Source organism: Vipera ursinii, assembly GCF_947247035.1.
Source record: "Vipera ursinii genome assembly, chromosome: 2".
In the NCBI taxonomy this organism is placed as follows: Eukaryota; Metazoa; Chordata; class Lepidosauria; order Squamata; family Viperidae; genus Vipera; species Vipera ursinii.
The window spans coordinates 241,332,753-241,342,567 of NC_139513.1; positions in this window are offsets into that span (position 1 = coordinate 241,332,753).

Genomic DNA, 9,815 nt, shown 5'->3' on the forward strand with positions numbered 1-9,815 from the left:
ATCTCTCACTCACTCACTGTGTGTGTGTGTTAGTCCCTATGCTGCTATTGCTATGCTGAAATGTTTGCAAAAAATGCCATGTATTCTGCAGTTATAAACATTAGAGGTTTTCTTGAATACTCACTTCTTTTCTAGCTTAAAAAGTACTATTTTATCATGTCATCTTTTTTATGACCATGCTGTAGTATAATAGTCAGTTCTTGTAACTTGGCCTTGATCAACTTCATGAATATTTTATTAATCATGTTTATATAATATAAGCAAATGAAATAGTGCTGGCATTGGGTGTTAGAAAAGGTGAACAAAAGCAAGTATGCGCCATAAGTAGCTCACCTTTTTTCCCTTTGCAGATTATAATTTCATCACAAACCAGAAACAAACCTCGTTTCCAAAACATTACTCAACACAAGTTAGCATGGTGCTTTAGATATACAGTTGAAATTGACCAGATCTCTTTCAGATGAAATAGATGGAAATGTCTGCTGTAGTCTTGCACAAAATTAATAAATGGTTAACCCTCTCCCCCGATCCTATTACTTCAGCAAGTGTACTCTTTCCCAAAGCTCCCTGGGAATAAAAACTTGTTGAACTAGGCAATTCTTGATTTTAGGTACCAATAATTCTAAAAGTGTGACAAACAGAGGGAGTCATATATTAACATCTCATGGCTTACAGTTTTTCTACTATCATACTACTTAAAAATTATATTAAAAGAACAATATTGGTTCTCTGGCCCATATGGTGCAGAATAAAATATGAATGGAATGAATATAAAATGTAGCATGGAACATCATGGTCCAAAAGTTCTATCAATTTATTTTGAATGAACCCCAGATATGTGGAAACAAAACCTTTAATGTTTCCTTTATTCCATGTTTTGATAAAACAAAAACTGAAGGATCTCAAAATTCTTCTAGGGCAAGTAGGGCCCCATCTGATTGCCCCCATCTCCCAAACTCTTCTCTTTCATATTCCTCAGATGATGTAGGTGGTACCTTGCCCAATATTTGTGCCATATATGCCCCCAATTTCTCTTTTTTCTTCCCTTTTTCACTTAAGCCATCAGTGTTGCAGCCTCCAACTATCAATAGAGCAATGTACCACAGCTCCACTTTTGAAGTTTCAGATGTCACAATAGCATCTTGGTCTCTTGTTATTTGTTAATAATGGCCTATATGATGTCCTCATGCGTATTCCTACTGCACTGCAGACTTTCTTCTATAGACTTTAGATACTTGCCTTCTCTTCTCATCCATGCTGTGCCAAATCACAGCATTGGATATGTTCCTCAATGTCATGTTTTGGGGCCTTTTTAATCAGATCTGGGGCCTCAACAAGTACCCCATAATATCAAACTACAAAGCACTGAATATAGAAAACAAGATTTGCAAAGCATCCACATTATCCAGTCACTGATCTATACTTAATGTATATGAGCTGTCTCCTAGTTATGTTAACTATTGAGATAAATTCATGGTGTCAGCAAGCACACCCATTCAAGGTCATTGCTTTCCCTATCACTGATCTAAAAGAAGCAAAGGCGTTAGTCAACTAGAGCACATATCATGCACTGCTCCAGATAACCTCTTGTTGCTAGAAGCTCTGATGTCAGCTTTCCTGTAGGCATTTACATAATTAACATTAATGTCTGAAGGACAGAAGCCACACTGATTTCTACATGAACCCGGACTGAGTTCTGCTTACAAGAAATCCAATATATTGTCTGTCTCACAGTGAACATTCTGGATTAAAGCCTAAATTGGGCTTCTATAATCCAGTGAATAGAATCTTTACCTTTTTTCTTTGTCCAGTTTAGATGAACAATACCCCTTCAAGTACTGTTGAATTCCAAGTGGCAAGGTCAATTGTCAGAAGTGTTTAACATTTAGAGGACCATATATTTTTCAGTGAAGCAGTTTTACGGTAGGTTTATTCCGCTAGGAAAATGTGGTTTTTTTTCTTCCTTTTATGGAAATCCTCACAACATTCGCATACTAGATTAAATGAAATATCTTTGTATACACTGTATGATATTTTGTTAAATTAAATTTAAAATGGGTCCCAATGAGCAGAGAAAAAGAAGAACATCTCCATGAAGTTTGTATTGAGTACAATAGGTTCATAGGAAGAGCCTTGCTGAATTACACCAAAGTTTAATATACTCCAATACTCTGTTCTCTACAGTGGTTAACTAGTTAACTAGCTACCTATGGAAAGTTCACAATAATCTGATGAACGAAGCTCATTGTTTAATGTACTAATGAAATTAAGAAACCTGTGACATCACAAGAGTTTTATTGATACCAATTAAGTTGACATATTTTATTCCAGTTTTTAAACAGCATTTAGTTTAGATGCTGTTCTAAATTTGTGTGACTGCTGCTGCTATGGGTATTTTCATTCCTGCAAATGCCAACCATTCAGAGCTTGGTGGTTTTGAGAATTGTATGCCATGACCCCACACAGACATCCTCCATGCTAGAACTTGGAAAATCAAAAATTCTCCAGGAGATCATGAAGAAGGAATGTTTTTACTTGATGTATTTGTTGGAAAAAATATGTAAAGTCTTGGCTCTGTTAACATATTTGACCTAACAATTGTTCCCATAGCTTGATACTCCTGAATTCTCACACAAAGCAGTAGGAAGTTTGAGCAAGGCCAAAGAATTTAAGGTTTGGCAGGAAGGAAAAGAAACAGAAAAAATAATATTTTTGTATTTGGTCAAATTCTTTGTTGTTTCAAAAAACCAAAAATTGAGACGTTAAGAAGAAGACATCATATTAAGAGAAGTCAAGCAGGAAGAGAAATCTTTAAAAACTATAATAAATGCAACCCCTACAGAATCTTAATAGGGAAGTGGTGGCTCAGTGGGTTAGGACGCTGAGCTTGTCAGTCTGAAGGTCAGGAGTTTGGCGGGTCAAATCCCGAGTGCTGCGTAACAGAGTGAGCGCCTGTTACTCATCCCAGCTTCTGCCAACCTAGCAGTTCGAAAGCATGTAAAAATGCAAGTAGAAAAATAGGAACCACTACGGTGGGAAGGTAACAGCGTTCCATGTGCCTTTGGCATCTAGTCATGCCAGCCACATGACCACGGAGACGTCCTCGGACAAGCGCTGGCTCTTCGGCTTTGAAACGGAGATGAGCACCGGCCCCTAGAGTCGAAAACGACTAGCACGCATGTGCGGGGGAACCTTTACCTTTACCTTTACCTTACAGAATCTTAGCTTAATAGCCTCTGTTCCTAAAGAATTCTGTATCTCTCCATATTATTTTTGGTGCCACACAATAGGACACAGAACTTAAATATTGTGCAAGTTAGATGCTGACCAATGTTTTTGAAATTATGCCCAAAGGGCAAAATGTTAAAGGAACTCTCAATCCTATCACTGCAGAGGAAGCAAATAGTCCATTAAGAACAGCAGATCAATAGCTATTGCAATGGAACTTGTACAAAAACTGCAGCTAGTGTGTACACCTATAGATGAAGAGACCAGAAGTGAGGACTGGTAACTGCTAGCAAAACAAATTGTCCTGAGCCCAAACAGCTGCTTAAAAGTCCTGGTAGTACTTCTTTATCTCTCTGCAATCCCATTTGTCAAGATTTGTCAAGATCTGTCTCTCTCAACCTATTGTTCCATTTTCATGTTCATATAAGGCACATATGAAGATTATGTGGTTAATATATCATCAACATTGTGTAAGAGATACTTTTGTCTGTCTTTTCTTTTTATCTTCACCCTACTTGCCACTAATGACTGAGTTTTAATTTGTATTAAACAATGTATTGTAAAAAATAAAACAGCAATCAGGTTTTTATTATACAACCCAACAACTCATCATACCAGTTTTGAGAGCTTGAGGTGAGATACTTTAAGTATTCATAGCACATGTACTGTAGATTGCTGCAGCCAATGAGGCATGGCGAGGAGAGTTTTGGACATGTTCATTTCTTTCTCCTATTTTGCACAAAAGTGGCAAATCCTTTTTCTGGCAGCTCTTTATTTATTTTACTTACTTCAGATGCTTCCTGTCACGTTTTTGATTATCTGGTCTCTGATCATACAAGTACCCTCGCAGGTAATCTAGTGGGATTGGCATACCAGAAGGGGTTAGCACCAATTTACTTTTTTCAGGTGGTGATGTTTAGCAATAAACACATTTTCTCAGTAACTTCTTTTGTTGTTTTTGTTGTTGTTGCTCTTTCACCCTCTTCACTAAGTGAGACAAGAGAGGGAACAATAACTTTTGCCAGAAATCCTGTTATGAATTTCTTCTTTTCATAAATGATCCAGGTTTTCCCTTATTATGTATGAGTTAATCAGAAAAAAACACACTTTCATTAGCAATGGAAATCATAACTGATTCATCAACTGGAATTTAAAATAAGGCTGCATATTTACTTAAAAGTCAGCCTCATTAGAATCAAAGGGATGTAATTTCAAAGAAAATATTTTGAGATGAGAACATTAATATGAAATACAAAGTTATTTCTTTTGGAGAAATCCATCATGAGACACAAAGCATGCTCTCTCAATATAGTGTCACGATCCAGTATTAGGACATAGAAGTAACTCAAAATCTGTCCATTGTATCATTAATTTAAAATCTGGTCTGGATGAATTTACCATAAGTCTTTATTTGTCTTGAATCAAGGGTCATATATGTCTTAACAAATAATTTCTCTTTGGAAATATCTGTAATTGAAATGATGCTTCTGCATAATCTATTAGCGGGTTTTGTTTAAATAAAGGCACATTAAGTTTATTATTGGTTTGTAAAGAAAAAAAATATATGAGCTAAATTAATCTGATAATTTATTTGCAATAAATATGCAACATAGCCAACACAATTCCTCTCAATGTCCAGCCACAGTCATTGCGAGTAACGATGACAGGTAAATGATCAATCCTGAACAGTATTGTCCCCTGCCCATAATTCAAACATTTATATCGTAATGTAAATGGAACCTTAAATTATGGCCGGATGGCTGCTTGGAAGTTGCTGTACCTGTTTTCAAAAAATGTTGTAAGTAAAAATTGATGGAATTTTGAAAATGGAAAACTATTGTATGGGAGTCTGTAGCACTGAAAGAGCTCATTGGAATAGGGCCATAAACTGCATTTATTTGAGTCAATTTTGCATTAATCAGTGTGTGTTGAAGATTATGTTCTCTATTTTATATTTAGTGGTTCATATATTATCAGAAGTGCCTTTAAGTGTTTTGAAGAAACACATTAAAATACACTGTAGTGCCTTGGCAGCTGACAATTTTAAAGTATAACAGATACAACTTGCCTTTGAAATCTGAGTTATCTGAGAGATTGTATTATTATTTTAATTATTTTTTTAAAAAAATTCAGGAACCAAGGAATTCATTACACTCTAAAATGATAATAGCTTTTTTCACATTTATGTTCAAGAAATAAGCAATAGAAGTTTGTCATGTTTGGGATAATAGGTAAAAAATGGCAAAGACTGAAAAGATGTGAAACATATATAAAGCTATATCCATTCTCTAAAGCACATATTTTCCTTGGTAACTCAACAAAATAAATCTAACATATCAGAAAACTGAATATACCCAAACAATCATAGATCTCCAGCTTTGTCTACAGCATTTTCTACAAGAAGAGAAGCTGTTCCCAGATCACAGCAGTAAGAAAAATCTGTAATTTATGTTATTTAAAAGCAGGTACATTACTCTGCTATTGTTGAACCTATTTATAAAGATGATCCCCAATTCTCTTCTATCTCCAGGTTGTTTAATGCAATATTATTAGCAATTTAGAGACTGGGCTTAAACAACTTTCAGCCTATTTCATCAATTTCCACAAAGATTCAAGATATCAGTGCAAGTAACTCCTACTTAGAGGAATGCTTATTACACTTTCACAAATAAGGGCCTGGATGAGGAAAAACTCAGCTGCAATTCAACTGTAGCAGGACAGACTGTTTGTAGGGTTTTCCACCCACTCCCCCTTTCTCCCTTCCCAGGAGAGTTGAATCTCTGATTATGGCCAGTGTAACACTCCCTTAGACAGATCACTTGTGCCATTTGGGGGTCCTCTTGGACTTGCAGCTTTTGATGAAAAAGTAGGTGACAGCTGTGGCCAGGGGAGCCTGTAACGTATTGGGCCTGTTTTACTTGAACTGTACCACGTGTTTTGATTGCTGTTTCAGATTGCTTAATCAGGGAGTTGAGTAACGGTTGCTGGCTCCTCAGACAAGCAGTCTCCAGGCCACCATTGGTTGGCTCTAGGGCGGCAAAAGGCTCCTTCAAACCTATTGGCCGCCTCCTAGTGTCCAGCAGCATAAATAGCTGCATAGAAGCCTTGGTTAACAGTTCAGTTCCTGCATTCAATAAAGCATGTTCCTGCCTAAACTCTCTCGCCTCGTCTCCTGCTTGCTGCAAAGAACCCAGTACCCAACAGAGCCTTTACATAAATCCAATCTATACGCCAATTTCTGGACCACGTGGTTTTGTTCACAGTCACTCCTGGCTTTAGTCCCCTCCTACTTTGACTACTGCAATGTGCTCTACATGAGACTGCTCTTGAACACCATCCAGAAGCTGCATCTAGTTCATAATACAGCAGCCCACAGTATTGTGCACCCTGTGGTTTACCCAAATAACATCACCGCTGCATGAATTGCACTTGCTCCCAGTTGCTTTCTTTGTGCATTTCAAGGTGCTGATTATCACCTTTAAAGCCCTAGAGCATGGGTGTCAAACTTGCGACATCACGTCACGTGACATGTCATGACGTATCACAACTTTTTTCCCATTGCCAGCAATGGGGAGGCCACGGTTTTGGTATGATACATATGGCCCATGGGCCGGCAGTTTGACACCCCTGCCCTAGAAGCACAGAGCCAGGTTACTTGCAGGATCGCCTCTTCCCAAGGGTATCTGCCCATCCTGCTAGGTTAGATAAGGAGGTGTTGCCACCTGATGAGATCTCAGAGATGTGCCGTTTTGGTGGCCATCCCAGCCCTTTGGAATAACCACTCATTTGAGATCTGAGAGAACTGACCCTTTTAGCCTTCTGGAGGTCTATGAACACTCTTTCCCCAAGTGTTGGGCTAGGATGGGAGATGAACTGGGATGCTATTTGGCACCTGGGAGAAAGGTTACCTCTGTTTTTAGCTATGTTTTAGTGGATTGTTGTGAACTCCCTAGAATCATTATTGAAATAGGCAGCCATATAAACACTGTAAGTAAATACTCAGACATACTTCTGGTGCTCATTTCCCCACTACTATTAGCGCTAGTCTTGTCAAGATTGCCAATAATATTAAATCTAGAGTGTATTGCCTCATCTCAGTATTATTTGTTTAGTTACGTTTTTGGTTGTTATAATTGATTTTTCTTTCTTATTTCATCTAAGCAGGTTTTCTTCGCTTTAGGTTTTATGCCCCATGGATCATGTCCTAGAGCTTCCAGTCTTTATTCAGGCAAAATGCCCATCAGGACTTCAAGACAGATTTTGCCAAAACATAGTCTGAACAAGAAGTTACATTCACAGATGAAATTATCTTTGATCTTGCCTGAAACAATCACTGATAGATCATAATTTGGAGGAAACCAAAAGCAAAAATTGCTTCACAAGTATGTTTGTTCTATACCAAATGGATTTTTACATCATGAATACAGAGCAAAGAAATATGGCATGTGTAATATATTAGGACAAGGCAGTAGGTAAACATGGTCAGTCTGGGAATAGGTTTGTGTGAACAAATGAGTATTTATTTCAGACCTAGACCACACAAATTCATGCCAGTGACAATTCTGTGTAAGTGCATTACTATAATTCATTGCATGAAGTCAAAGTTATCAGTATTTAGCTAGGCTCTTGACCCACAGAAATAGTGTGAAAATAAAGTGTATTTTTTTTTAAAAAAAATACTCACGTCTATGGATGTACATTGCCAAAGCACTTTTCACCCAACTTTGGGCTGGCACAAAACAATGTCGGCTTTAAATTTGCTGTTCCTGTTGCCAGTCCTTTTCACACTTCTTCCTCTGTTCCAAAACCTTGCTAAATGGTGTCATGATTGTGAGGTGCCAGTCATTAAAAAGACATGGATTTTGTATATCAGCAATGCAGGGACAAATGATAAGGTAAAGGTAAAGGTTCCCCCGCACATGCGTGCTAGTCATTTCCGACTCTAGGGGCCGGTGCTCATCTCCGTTTCAAAGCCGAAGAGCCAGCGCTTGTCCGAGGACGTCTCCGTGGTCATGTGGCCGGCATGACTAGATGCCAAAGGCGCACGGAACGCTGTTACCTTCCCACCGGAGTGGTCCCTATTTTTCTACTTGCCTTTTTACATGCTTTCTAACTGCTAGGTTGGCAGAAGCTGGGACGAGTAACAGGCACTCACTCTGCTACACGGCACTCGGGATTCGACCCGCCAAACTGCCAACCTTCTGATCGACAAGCTCAATGTCCTAACCCACTGAGCCACCGCGTCCCTTAGGGACAAATGATACCACCTGCATAATTATGTAATCATAAAAATGTCACAACTCATGTACTTTAATTAGACATTCCAATACTGAGTGCAATTACATCCTGATTCAAATATGTAATATCAGCCTTTGTATAATTACATCATGATTGCTTATTATTTTGGCATCAATGATTTGCCATGGCCATGCTAGTCTTCTCCTTTGCTTAACCTTTTTTAAATACATTGTCAGCCAGTGAAGGAAAGATCAATCAATGGAGGACCTGAAGCATGAATGGGAGGATCCAACTGCAAGATTTTCTTGGCTGATTTGTCTGCCCTTCCTTCCATGTCTACTTATCTACAAATTGCATCTCTCAAGCAATAATTACGGTACATATAAAATAAAGGAAAATATGGAAAAACACTGAAACAAAAATAGTCTGAGAGGAAGAAAACAGCTTCCGGCATGACTGTGTAGGCAATTAGATCCTGCAAAGAATGATAATTGAAACTCATCAGCAGCTTGGCCACCACATCTCTTTCTTCAGGGGAAGGAGAGTGATCGAAAATTTAAGTGTGTGCACACACATGGACAAACAAACAATGTCTGCTTAATTTTCTCAGCTTTCTAGAATAATAATAATAAACCTTTATTGTCAAAGTACAACATGTGTACATTGAGATTAGCTGAGCCTCTCCCCATGCTCCCTCCCCCCAACACACAGTGACAACAAACCCTCCATCCTACCACACCATGTGAAGCAACTACACCACACACTGGCCTCCCAAGTCAATTCTGCATAAGTTCACAGAGATTATATCCCATTCAAAAGCCTAACAGCCCACGGATAAAAGCTGTTTTTCAGCCTGTTGGTATGGCTGGCTTTACTCCTATATGATGGTAGGAGAGTAAAGAGATACAGTCCAGGGTGTGAGTCATCCCTGAGAATCTTCCTCACTCTTCCAAGGCAACGAGCCCTGGCGATGTCATCCAGTGGTGTCAGGGGACAGCCCACAATGTCTTGTGCTGTGCTCACTACCCTCTGTAATACTTTCCTGTCTGCGGCTGTCAGACCAGCATACCAAACCACAATACCATATGAGAGGATGCTCTCTATAGTAGACCGGTAAAAGAGGGTCATTAGCTGTTGTTCTACCCTATTCTTCCGCAAGACCCTAAGAAAGTGAAGCCTCTGTTGGGCCTTTCTAGCCACCTGGGTTGTGTTAACTTTCCAGGTCAGATCTTCACAGAGGTAGACTCCCAGAAATTTAAAGGAGGAAACTCTCTCCACACAGTCCTCCCCGATGTAAAGTGGGGCAGGTTCCTCCTTTTTTCTCCAGAAGTCTAACACCATCTCTTTCA